Source organism: Dipodomys spectabilis, unplaced genomic scaffold (genome assembly GCF_019054845.1).
Source record: "Dipodomys spectabilis isolate Male_0828 unplaced genomic scaffold, ASM1905484v1 ptg000039l, whole genome shotgun sequence".
NCBI classification, from domain to species: Eukaryota; Metazoa; Chordata; class Mammalia; order Rodentia; family Heteromyidae; genus Dipodomys; species Dipodomys spectabilis.
Genome location: NW_024870716.1, coordinates 1,950,324 through 1,963,502, shown reverse-complemented (window position 1 = coordinate 1,963,502; position 13,179 = coordinate 1,950,324).

The following is a 13,179-nucleotide window of genomic DNA, read 5'->3' as shown; positions in this document are numbered from 1 at the left end:
ACCACACGGCACTGCAAGTCTGGGGCGGCTCACTGCCACCACTGCAGTCACTGCTGCCCCGAGCTGGGTTGGGTTGCTGGGGGGGGGGGGGGGGAGAGGGGGGAGACGGGGAGGGGAGCAGTGCCAGGGGCAGCTATACTGAAATGTCTAAAGCTGGGTAACTTTACAAAGAAAGAAGTCTATTTAGCTCTCAATCCTGGATTGGTACCATTATGTTTCTTCATTTAACTAGTATTTATTGAGGATGTTTCCATGCTGATAGGCACTGCTTTCGTTGAGAATAGAGCCTTGAATAAGTCAGATGTGATTTCTGCTCTGCTCTGGCACATTTCCATGTAGATTTCATGTGCTATCATAATTATCCTTCCAACAATGGGTAGGTACGAGATTAACACTTGAAATGGGAATTTCTGACACCAAGATGCATTATATTCAAAATTCTCATCCAGCACTTTGGGTAGTGTGAGTTACCAAGAATACCAGAGATGGCAAACTATCTGAAGGAAGAGCCAATGAGGGACTTCATAAATGGTCCCTGATCAGGATCATTAGCTCCATGTTGGGGTTATCTCTATGTTCAGAACTCTTTTGAATAGAGGCCTCAACCTGTAAATAATTAGATTGAAATAACATCGAAGGGCTCAACAACATGAGGTAACATTGTTAATAGTTTTGAAGGCAAAAGAAAACAGTCTTTGCTCCTATTTTACAATAGCTTAAGCACAGTTTTCCTGTGACTATACTTATTTGAGCAAATGGTCATTTCAGATGTGTGATAAGTAATGTAGTCAATTCTTTCTTTAAAAAAAAGGTATCTGTTAGGTGGGTGCTGGTGGCTTGTCTCTATAATCCTAGCTACTTGGGAGGCTGAGATCAAGAAGGATAATAGTTCTAGCCAGCCTGAACAAAAAAGTTGTCAAGACTCCCTCTGGATGTGGGACCATGCACCTGTCATACCAGCTGAAGGAGGTGAGATCAGAAGAATCATGTTGCTAAGATCTAAGCAGAAGAAGCTGGGCATGGTAGAGCACACCTGTCATCCTTGCCATGGCAAGAAACAAAAGGATATTTGATTATTTTTCCATAAAAATTGAGTGATAACTTTGTTAAGCATCATATTCTTGGTTAGCAGTTCTTTTCTTTTAGGGCTTGAAATTGATAATTCTATGTTTTCCTAGTATGTAAGGTTCATGATGAGAAGTCTCAGATGTTTCTTCTATGTGTGCTGGTACTAAGACTTGAACTCAGGGCTCTTACATGGCTCTTGGATGTTTCAGTCATGGCTAGCACTTTACAACTTGAGCCACACTTCCATGTATGGCTTTTTGCTAATAGTTTGGAAATGAGAGTTTCATGGATTTGTTTGCCAAGGCTGGCTCCACATTGCGATTCTCATATCTCAGTCTCCTGAGTAGTGTGGATTATAGATGTGAGCCATGGACACCCAGCTTAAAGGTGATTCTTATGTGTTTACCTTTGTGTGTAAGCTGACATTTTTTTCTCTTGTAGCTTTCAGTATCCTTTCTTTTGTTCTCTAACCTTGACATTTGATTGTGATTGTTTTCTGATATTGTCTATTTGAAGCTCCAAATATCTGTTGTACATGGGTGTCTGTATCATTAGCAAGATTTGGAAAGTTTTCTGATGCAATTTCATTAAGTAAGTTTCCTGTGCCTTTAGTTTATATTTCAGCTTCTTCTCCAATCCTGTGGTTCTTAGATTTGGTCTTTTGATTGTGTCTCAAAGTTCTTATAGGTTGTAGTCATAGTCCCATTTTTTTTGTTTGTTATTGTCTGGAGGACAATAGTTCCTCATCTTATCCTTTATCTCTAATATTTTTTTTGCTTGATCTTTTCTGATAGTATTATCATTGTGGTTTTTGTTTGATTCACTGATCTTTTCATTTTTAACATTTCTGCTTGGTTCTCCTAACAAATGACCATTTCTTTATTGATTTTCTCATTAATATTGCTGACTTTCTTGTTTAGGCCTTTAATTGATTTCCTGACTCCATTTATCTGTTTGTTTGAGTTTTCTTTGAGGTCAATGATCATTTTTAAAAGTAAACTTTTGCCAGGCACCAGTGGCTCATGCCTGTAATCCTAACTACTCAAGAAGCTGAGATTGAGGATTTTGGTTCAGAGACTGCTCAGGAAAGTCCATGAGATTCTTATCTCCAATGAAACATCAAAAAGCCAGAAATGAAGCTGTGGCTCAAGTGGCAAAGTGCTAGACTTGAGCAAATCGTTCAGTGACAGCACCTAGGCTCTGAGTTCAAGCCCCAAGACTGGAAAACACACAGACAAAAGTAAACTTTTGAATTCTTCTGCCCTTTAGCCAATCCATTATCTTTAGACTCAGTTATTCAGTTGGTGAGGTTTGGGGAGACATAATATTGCCTTGCTTCTTCATATGGATGCTTTTCTACATTGTGATTTTCACACTGTTGGGGTGAGTTTCCCTTTTATTTTCTTAGAGATAAGAGAGCTGACAGCAATAAAAACTTCAGCAGGTGAACAATAAACCAAACACTTAAATGAAGTAAAAAGTGAGTAGATGCCTCAGGTTCCTCCCCAGTAAGGCCACAGAGGGTTAGAATTCTTTTTTTTTTTTTTTTTATTGTGAAAATGCCGTACAGAGGGGTTACAATTACATGGGCAAGATAATGAGTACATTTCTTATCAAGCATTGTAGCCTTGTCCTTTGTTTCCCCTTCCCATCCCTTCCCATCCTCCCCCCACCCCCCCTCCCAATCCTCCCCCCCCCTAGAATTCAATTCTTAAGGGACAAACTAGTAGTTGAACAATAGTTTAAAGTATTAAAATTTTAGTATTATAAGGAATGATGATACGAGGAAGCTATGGAGAGAAAGGAGGTATAGGAAATAATTATGAGAGAGCACTCTGTTATTATTATAGAGAAATAAAGAATGTATGGGGAAGTAAAAAGAAAACCCACAACAAACTCATAAGCCAAAAACAAACAGCAAAAGAAAACAAGCCAGGCTAAGAAGTATGGATAAAAGTTGGGCCTGTGCAAGTGTCTGACATTCTCCTCCAGTCTTTGGCCCTCAGAGACTTGTTTGGTACTATTTCTCTCTGGTACTGTTTTTCTCTGAACAGCAGCATGGGTGGGTTGTGAGTCTTATAGCAATAGCCATAAGAGAACAGAGGGTATTTTTGTTTGTTTTGTATTGTTGTTCTTTCTTTTCTTTTCTTTCTTTTTTTTCTTTTGTGCCAGTCTTGGACATAGGCCCTTGAACTCAGGACCTGGATGCTGTCCCTGAGATTTTTTTTTGCTCAAAGCTAGCATTCTGCTACTTGAGCCCAAGCTCCATTTCTGGCTTTTTTTCTGGTTAATTGGAGATAGGTATCTCACGGGCTTTTCTGCATAGGCTGGCTTTGAGCCATGATACTCAGATCTCAGTCTCCTGAATAACTAAGATTACAGACATAACCCACAAGCACTTGGCAGAGTTGATGTTTTCCTTTTTAAGGACTTTGCGCTTTTAGGAATATTCACTTTTTATAGCCTATAGCATTTTGGAGGTATTTTTCTATGCAGTGTCCCTATATTGAAGACTTAGAAAAATAACTTACAAAAATTATTTTAAAAGATACATAACTGCTAAATTCCAGGAGCCACAGACAGGGAAGAATGAACATTTATATCTTCATCCTATTTTGTGTTGCAATTATAAGATGCCTGATATCGATACTGAATAATTTATAAAGAATAGAGGTTTCTTTTGTCTTATGCTTTGGAGGATGGGGAAGTCCAAGAGCATGGCATAAACAAAGGCCTTATGCTGCTTCGATTCATGGTGGAAAATGCAATGGCCAGCTGGTGCACATGATGGAAAATGACTTCAACTGAGAGCACTCACCTTTCTTCTGACAGCCATATTTTAGCATTGTCCTGGCTGCTGAATCATCTCCCCTCCCCTTCCCCCTGAACAAATGTACCCTGCCATCTTGGAAGAGAGCCTGAGACCAAGGCCACATCTAGTACTGATCCACTGGTGGACACAGATGCTGGTGGGACCTTGAAACTCCTCAGTCAAAACAATGTTGCTCACCCATCCCGCCTTCACCTCACCTAGCTTCCATCTGTCCCCCGATTTCACTTTTTCTGCCTAGTATTTAAAGGGACCCTACTTATAAGGCGAAGGGGATGTGTGTCATTTCCCCTTCAGCCAGGCTGAAGGAGACTTGGTTGCCCTTCCTAAGCTTTCCTTCCAAGTAAAACCTGTTGGACTGTTAAGATTGCCTTTCTGCTCTTTTTCCTCTTCTTTCAGCATGTGGAAGAGTAAACAACGCCAAGGGGAGCAACCTGGCTTTATAACAGTCTGCTGTTGTAACAACTAATTCAGTCCTCAGGGACAGTGAGAGTCCACTTGTGTGAAAAAGGCATTCATAAGCTCTCCATGTCTCTGACTTGAACACCCCTCAAAATTGCTAATTGCATTAGCAATGAAACTCAGTGTGAGGTGTTTTATTTTTCTGTTTTGTTTTCATGGATTGAGAGAACAAACCACATTCAAACCACAGCATCTTAACTTTATAGGACTAAACCTTCCCTAGTTAGAGACACAGATATTATTCATCAGCACACAGTAGATTTGGTACTTCTTAGAGATTTTAAGGTGAGTGGGCCATAAGGAAATACCTAACATATTATAACGGGAAGAGACACTAATGTGCACGCAACTGTAGTTTATGTGTACTAACTCAACATACTAACAATCATGCTTTCAGTTCTGCAAGCTGAAAAGGCATTTTCTTTCTTTCTCCTTGTCCAATCTCCCTCCCCACCCCTTTCCTCTATGTGAGGGAACCCAAGAATGTCTGGACAAGGTCACCAGACTCCCCTCCTTATCTTGTTGACCATGTAGTTGCATATGAGACAGCAAGAGATTGATGCCAACACATCTGGAAATGATCAGATTCAAGGCTACCATCTGGTTACCCCAATCACACCTCAATATGTACATCTAGAGGCATAAACTTTAGGGATGTTTCCTTAAAAACTTGCCCGCCCCTCCCTACCCTTGAGAAAACAGTGTATAGTTTGAATATTATCTTGAAAAATTATTCTATCTTTGCTCCCTTTTTCTTCAAAATCATGCTCTCTTTATGAATTGGTATTGAGTTCAGAGGACCAAAATTTCCCATAAAAATATGAAGAATTGCTATACATAAGCAACTAATGAATTGAGAGAAAGTGACAGCTGTATCTGAAAGCCTGTAGTGCCAACACAGTAGACACTTTGCAAAGTAATTACTTGTAGTCTGGTGTATGTCTTGTAAAAAGTTATATTTTAGAACTCAAAAACTTTAGAGGAAAGAGTTTTTCTTTTTCTTTCTTTCTTTCTTTTTTTTTTTTTTTAACAATCCTCTGGATAATTCAAACCTTTGAATACTAATCCTGAAGTCCAGTCTTTCGTTTAAAAATCCCGCCCTCCACATCTCTTGAGGTCTCATAAAGGCCCTAGAGTTTTCTCCTATGTGTGGTTTCAAAAATACTTTTTATTTATTATTTTGGCAGTTGATAGAGCATGTAAGGAAGTAGACCAGGAATGACAAAAGGTAATATTTCTCAAGCATGTAACAAAGGAATTTGAAAATGAGTGAGCCAAGAAAAGAGTATATCTATTATTATGAAATTTAAGAAAGATAGAAGATGATAAGTCAACAAAAGGAAAATATATCTTGGTACCAGGAATTTGGTCCCTTGAACTCAAAGCTAATTCATAATGAGATCAGGGTTTTGGAGAAAAGGAAGTGAAGATTTATTAGTTTTGCCAGGCAAAATGAACACAACCTTTCACATGGGGAAAAGAACATTTGATTATTTCACTCTAACAGAAGAAGAAACCACAACTTCCCAGGTGTAAGGATCGATGTTTCTCCATTAAGATGCATTGTACTTATAAGCTGGTTTGTTGAATGATAACTTTTTTTTAAACTGCTTACAGACAATAAAGAAAGGTAATTTTACAAAAAGATTCTATGTTTAGAGTAGAGAGACCATCATGGTTCCTTCTTTTTGCTTCACAGTCTTGTGTGCAGAGTCAGGGAAGCCATTTTTGCAGATATTTAATGGATGATACCTAAAGATGAGGTCTCTGAGTGGCTTGTGTTTCAAAGACCACCCTTCCTGTTTTTCTTTTCTTTGTAGGTCATGGAATTTGAACTCAGGGCCTGGGTGCTGTCCCGCAGCTCTTTTGCTTTGAGCCAACAGTGCCACTTCTTTCTATCTATCTATCTATCTTTCTTTCTTTCTTCCTTCCTTCCTTCCTTCTTTCCTTTCTTTCCTTCATTTTTTCTTTTTAACCTGTCCTGGGGCTTGAAATCAGGGCCTGGGCACTGTTGTCAGTGAGAGTTTTTTTGTTTTTGTTTTTTGTTCCAGTTTAGCACTCTACCACTTGAGCCACAGCACCATTTTTTTCTAAGTAGTTTATTGCAGTTAAGAGGCTCACAGGGCCTTTCCTGCCTATGCTGGCTTCTAACAGCAAATCTCAGCCTCCTGAGTAGCTGGGATTACAGACATGGGCCACCGCGGGCCAGCTCACTTCCAGTTTTCTGATGGTTAATTAGAGTTAAGAGTCTTACAGCCTTTCCTGCCTGGTCTAGCTTGGAACCACAATCCTCAGATCTCAGCCTCCCAAGTAGCTAGGGTTACAGGCGTGAGCCCCTGGCACATGACTCCACCTTTCCTTTATGTAGACAATGTGTGGTTTGTTTTTGGAGAGTTGAAAGCAGTTCCTCTCATCTTAGGGAAATGTGGGTAGATGGTATTCAGGGCCATGAGTAAGTATGTGTCCAGAATAAAATACTGGAGATCATACAGGTGATGTCAGGAAGACACAGGCCTTAAAGGTTTGGGATAGTTGAGACCAAGGAGGAGGAGACACTCAGAAGGTTATGAAAATTAAAAATAAGCCCTCCATCCTGCCCACCACAAAATAAAAACTGGGCCAGTGACTCATGCCTGCAATCCTAATTATTTGGGAGGCTGAGATCTAAGGATCTTGGTTCAAAGCCAGCCAGAGCAGAAAAGTCTATGAGATTCTTATCTCTCATTAACCATTAAAAGTTTAGCCAGAGCAATAAGGCAAGAAAAAGACATTAAAGGGATTCACATAGGGAAGGAAGAAATGATGACATGATATTATAACTTACCAACCCTCAAAACTCCACTCCCAAACTTCTAGAACTTATAAACCACTTTGGCAAAGTATCAGGATACAAAATTAACACACAAAAATCAGTTGCCTTTCTGTACACCAACAATGTACAAACAGAAAGGGAAATCAAGGAAACAACCCCATTCACAATAACCTCAAAAAAATATCTAGGAATTAACCTAACCAAAGATGTAAAGGACCTATTTAGTGAAAACTATAAAAGCCTAAAATAAGAAATCAAAGAGGATACCAGGAAATGGAAAGACCTTCCATGTTCTTGGATAGGCAGACTCAATATTGTGAAAATGGCCATACTGCCAAAAATGATATAAAAATTCAATACAATTCCCACCAAAATCCCAATGATGTTATTTACTGAAATAAAGAAAACAATCCAAAAATTCATATGGAACAACAAAGCCAAAGCAATTCTAGGCAAAACAAACAACACAGGAGGGATCATGATACCAAACTTCAAGCTCTATTATAGAGCCATAATAACAAAAGCAGCCTGGTACTGGCAAAAAAAACAGACCCGAAGACCAACGGAATAGATTAGAAGATCCAGAAATAAAATCACCTGCCTATACTCAGCTGATATTTGACAAAAGAGCCAAAAACATACAGTGGAAGAAACATAGCCTCTTCAACTATTGGTGCTGGGAAAGCTGGGTGGCCACATGCAGAAAACTAAAAGTGGACCCCAGTCTGTCACCATGCACTAACATCAACTCAAAATGGATTAAAAGACTTTAACATCAAACCTGAAACTCTGAAACTACTGCAGGACAGAGTAGGAGAGACACTTGAATTTATAGGCACAGGCAGGAACTTCCTGAACAGAGTCCCAGGATCACAACAAATTGGAGAAAGATTGGACAAATGGTACTACCTTAAAATAAAAAGTTCTGCACAGCTAAAGACATAGCTACCGAACTAGAAAGACAACCAACCAATTGGGAAAAGATATTTACCAGCAATATATCAGACAAAGGCCTAATATCCCTTATATACAACGTAGTCAAGAAACTAATTCCTCCCAAGCCGAACAAACCAATCATTAAATGGGCAAGGGAACTAAAGAGAGACTTCCCAGAAGAAGAGATAAAAATGGCATAGAAACACATGAGGAAATGTTCAGCATCCCTGACCATAAAGGAAAGGTAAATAGAAATAACCCTGACACTGCCTTACCCCAGTCAGAATGGTCCACATCCTAAAGTCAGCCAACGACAAATGCTGGAGGGGATGCAGAGAAAGAGGAACCCTATTGCACTGCTGATGAGAATGTACACTAATACAACCACTCTGGAAAGCAGTCTGGAGCTAAAGCTAAATATAGAACTCCTCTATGACTTGGAAAAAATTATATTAAGTGAAGTAAGCCAGGCCCAAAGAAACATAGGTCCCATGGTTTCCCTTATTTGCAATAATTAGTATATGTCTGAGACAAGCAGAAAAGGTCAGATAAGTTGATGTTAAGGGAATGAACCCCAAGATAAGTATTCAAATGTTTTTATGCAATTGTTTCTACCATATAAGATGATTTCTATATTGCTTTGTATGTCCCTCCCCCATGGTATAACCCCTGCTTTCACTGTATTTGAGGTTGGTATAATTTGTGGAGGGGAAGGGCAAAAACAAATCGTTTAACTAGGGATACAGGTGGACCCATTGCAACAATGAGATGTACAAGTCCTTATGTCAAAAAATGAACTTTACAACTTTGATGGGGGGGGGGGGGAAATCGGGTGGGGGGAGGAAGGGGGAGTATGGGAAGGGATGGGAAGGGGAAACAAAGAGGAGGCAACAAAAAACTAAAGCCATTTCCTCTTAACTCAGGAACAAGACAAGGATGCCCACTCTCTCCACTTCTCTTCAATCTAGTATTAGGATGCCTAGCTACAGCAATAAGACAAGATGCAGACATAAAGGGGATCCAAATAGGGAAAGAAGAAATAAAACTCTCCCTCTTTGCAGATGACATGATCTTGTATTTAAAGAATCCCATAGACTCCACTCCCAAATTACTCAAGCTGATTCAAAACTTTGGCAAAGTAGCAGGTTATAAAATTAACCCCCAAAAATCAATGGCTTTTCTGTATGCCAACAATGAGAAAAGTGTGGCTGAAATTAGGAAAGCAACTCCATCTGTAATAGCCCCACAAAAAATAAAATACCTAGGAATTAACTTAACTAAAGAAGTGAAGGACCTCTATGATGAAAACTTTAAAATCTTGAAAAAGGAAATCAACAGAGAACTTAAAAAATGGCAAAACCTCCCATGCTCCTGGATTGGAAAGATTAACATCGTGAAAATGGCAATACTTCCCAAGGCTATCTACAAATTCAACGCAATATCTATCAAAATTCCACCCTCATTCTTCAAGGAAATAGAAGAGGCAATCCAAAAATTCATATGGAACAATAAAAGACCCCGAATAGCAAGAACACTCCTCAACGCAAAGAACACTGCTGGAGGAATATCAATACCAAATTTCAAACTCTACTATAAAGCCATAGTAATCAAAACAGCTTGGTATTGGCATAAGAACAGACCTCAGGACCAATGGAATAGAATTGAAAACCCAGAAATGAACCTACAGACCTGTAGCCATCTAATCTTCGATAAGGGAGCTAAAACAATAGAATGGAAGAAAGACAGCCTCTTCAGTAAATGGTGCTGGCAAAATTGGTTAACTACTTGTAGAAAACTAAAGCTAGATCCTTATATATCACCCTGCACCAGAATCAACTCCAAATGGATCAAAGACCTTGAACTCAAAGCAGACACTCTGAAAACATTACAGGATGGAATAGGAGAAACCCTAGTTCTCCTTGGCTCAGGCCGAAATTTTCTGAATAGAGACCCGGAAACACAACAAATCAAAGAAAGGTTGGACAAATGGGATTGCATAAGGTTGCAGAGCTTCTGCAGGGCAAATGACATAGCTAGCAAGATCAATAGAAAGCCCACGGATTGGGAGAAGATCTTTACTAGCCATACAACGGACAAGGGTCTCATATCTAAAATATACTTGGAACTCAAAAAATTAAACCCCCCAACAACAACTCCTCAAAGAAACAACTGCCCAATGAATAAGTGGGCGAAAGACTTAAAGAGAAACTTCTCTGAAGAAGAAAGAAGGATGGCCAATAGACACATGAAGAAATGTTCAACATCCCTAGCCATAAAAGAAATGCAAATCAAAACAACATTGAGATATCACCTCACTCCAGTTAGAACGGCAAAAATCAAGAACTCTAACAACAACAGATGCTGGAGGGGATGTGGATAGAAAGGAACCTTACTTCATTGTTGGTGGGAATGTAAACTTGTTCAACCACTTTGGAAAGCAGTATGGAGGTTCCTCAAAAGACTACATAGAGCTCCCTTATGACCCAGCAATCCCACTTTGGGGCATTTACCTAAATGTTCACAAACAAGACCACACTAAAGCTACCAGCATGACTATGTTTATTGCAGCATTATTTACCATAGCTAAGATATGGAACCAACCCAGATGCCCCTCAGTAGATGAATGGATCAAGAAAATGTGGTATATATACACAATGGAATTCTATGCCTCCATCAGAAAGAATGACATTTCCCCATTTGTTAGGAAATGGAAAGGCTTGGAAAAAATTATAGTAAGTGAAGTAAGCCAGGCCCAAAGAAACATAGGTCCCATGGTTTCCCTTATTTGCAATATCTAGTATATGTATGAGTCAAGCGGAAAAAGTCAGATAATGTGATGTTAGGAAAACGAACCCTTAAATATGTATTTTAATGTTTTTTTTTCTTTCATGCATGTGTTTCTAACGCATTTATAAGATTATTTCTTTGTTGCTTTGTATGTCCCTCCCCCACAGTGTAACCCCCGCTTTCACTATATTTGATGTCAGTATAACTTGTGGAGGAGATGGGGAAAAACAAGTCGTTTAAGGATTCAGGTTGCAACAATGAGAAGTACAAAATGTCATGTCAAAAATGAGCTTTACAATTTCGGTTGCGGGGGGGGGGGGGGGGGGGAAGGGGGGAGGATTAGGTGGGGGGAGGGGGGAGGCTGGGAAGGGAGGTGAAGGGTAAACAAAGGAGGAGGCTGCAATGCTTGGTAAGAAATGTATGCATTATCCTGCCCATGTAATTGTAACCCCTCTGTACAGTATGTTCTCAAATAAAATAAAATAAAATTAAAAAAAAAAAGAAGAGGAGGCAACAATGCTTGATAAGAAATGTACCCATAACCACTTTGGAAAGCAGTATGGAGGTTCCTCAAAAGACTACATAGAGCTCCCTTATGACCCAGCAATCCCACTTTGGGGCATTTACCTAAATGTTCACAAACAAGACCACACTAAAGCTACCAGCATGACTATGTTTATTGCAGCATTATTTACCATAGCTAAGATATGGAACCAACCCAGATGCCCCTCAGTAGATGAATGGATCAAGAAAATGTGGTATATATACACAATGGAATTCTATGCCTCCATCAGAAAGAATGACATTGCCCCATTTGTTAGGAAATGGAAAGACTTGGAAAGAATTACATTAAGTGAAGTAAGCCAGGCCCAAAGAAACATAGGTCCCATGGTTTCCCTTATTTGCAATAACTAGTATATGTCTGAGTCAAGCAGAAAAGGTCAGATAAGGTGATTTTAGGGAAATGAACCCTAAGATATGTATTCAAGTGTTTTTTTTCTTTCATGCTATTGTTTCTAACACATTTATGAGATTATTTCTTTGAGCTTTGTATGTCCCTGCCCACAGTATAACCCCTGCTTTCACTGTATTTGATGTTGGTATAATTTGTGTAGGGGAAGGGGAAAAACAAATCGTTTAAATAGGGATATAGGTGGACCCATTACAACAATGAGATGTACAAGTCATTATGTCGAAAATGAACTTTACAACTTTAGTTTGGGGGGAGGGGGGAAGAAGATTGGGTGGGGAGCGGGGAAGGATGGGAAGGAGAAACAAAGGAGGAGGCTACAATGCTTGATAAGAAATGTACTCATTATCTTGCCCATGTAAAATTGTAACCCCTCTATACAGTATTTTCACAATAAAAAGAAAAAAGAAAAAGAGAAATGTACTCATTATCTTGCCCATGTAATTGTAACTCCTCTGTACAGTATTCTCACAATAAAAAAAGAAAAGAAAAAAGAAAGGAAAAGAAAAGAAAAGAACTCCTCTATAACCCAGCCATACCACTCCTGGGCATCTACCCTGAGCAACAGGAACCAGGATACAAGGACACATGTGCTTCCATATTCATTGCTGCACTGTTCACAATAGTCAAGATATGGAAACAATCTAGATGCCCCATTACAGATGAATGGATCAAAAAATTGTGATACCTATATATATTATGCAGCCATTAGAAAGGACAAAATAGCCAGGCACTGGTGGCTCACATCTATAATCCTAGTCAGGAGGCTGAGATCTGAGGATCACAGTTTAAAGCCAGCCTGGGCAGAAAAGTCCATGAGACTCTCATCTCCAATAAATCAGTAGAAAACCAGAAGTGGCGCTGTGGCTCAAGCGGTAAAGTGCTCACCTTAAGCTGAAGAGGGCAGGGACAGTGCCCAAGCCCAGAGTTCAAGCCCCACAACAAACCAAAAAAAAAAAAAAGACAAAATATTTGCAGGGAAATGTATAGAACTAGAACAAATCATGTTGAACCAGGTCAGCCAAGATCAGAGAAACAAAAGGTACACAGTCTCCCTGATATATGGATGTTAAATCCAAAATGCAAGGAGATATGACAAAATAGAAACAAAGGCCCTCCTCTTAATTTGTCGCATCATTTCTAAATGACTCCATGTATATACATGTGCACATCTGAGGGAAGCTTGGAGGAGGGCACAGAATCAGAGGGAAACAGGGAAAAAAATACAATAGAGGGGTCCATCAGCTGCACTGGACATTGATAAAAATGAACTAAAAACTCAAGGGCAGCGATGGGAGGGAGGGAGGGAAGGAG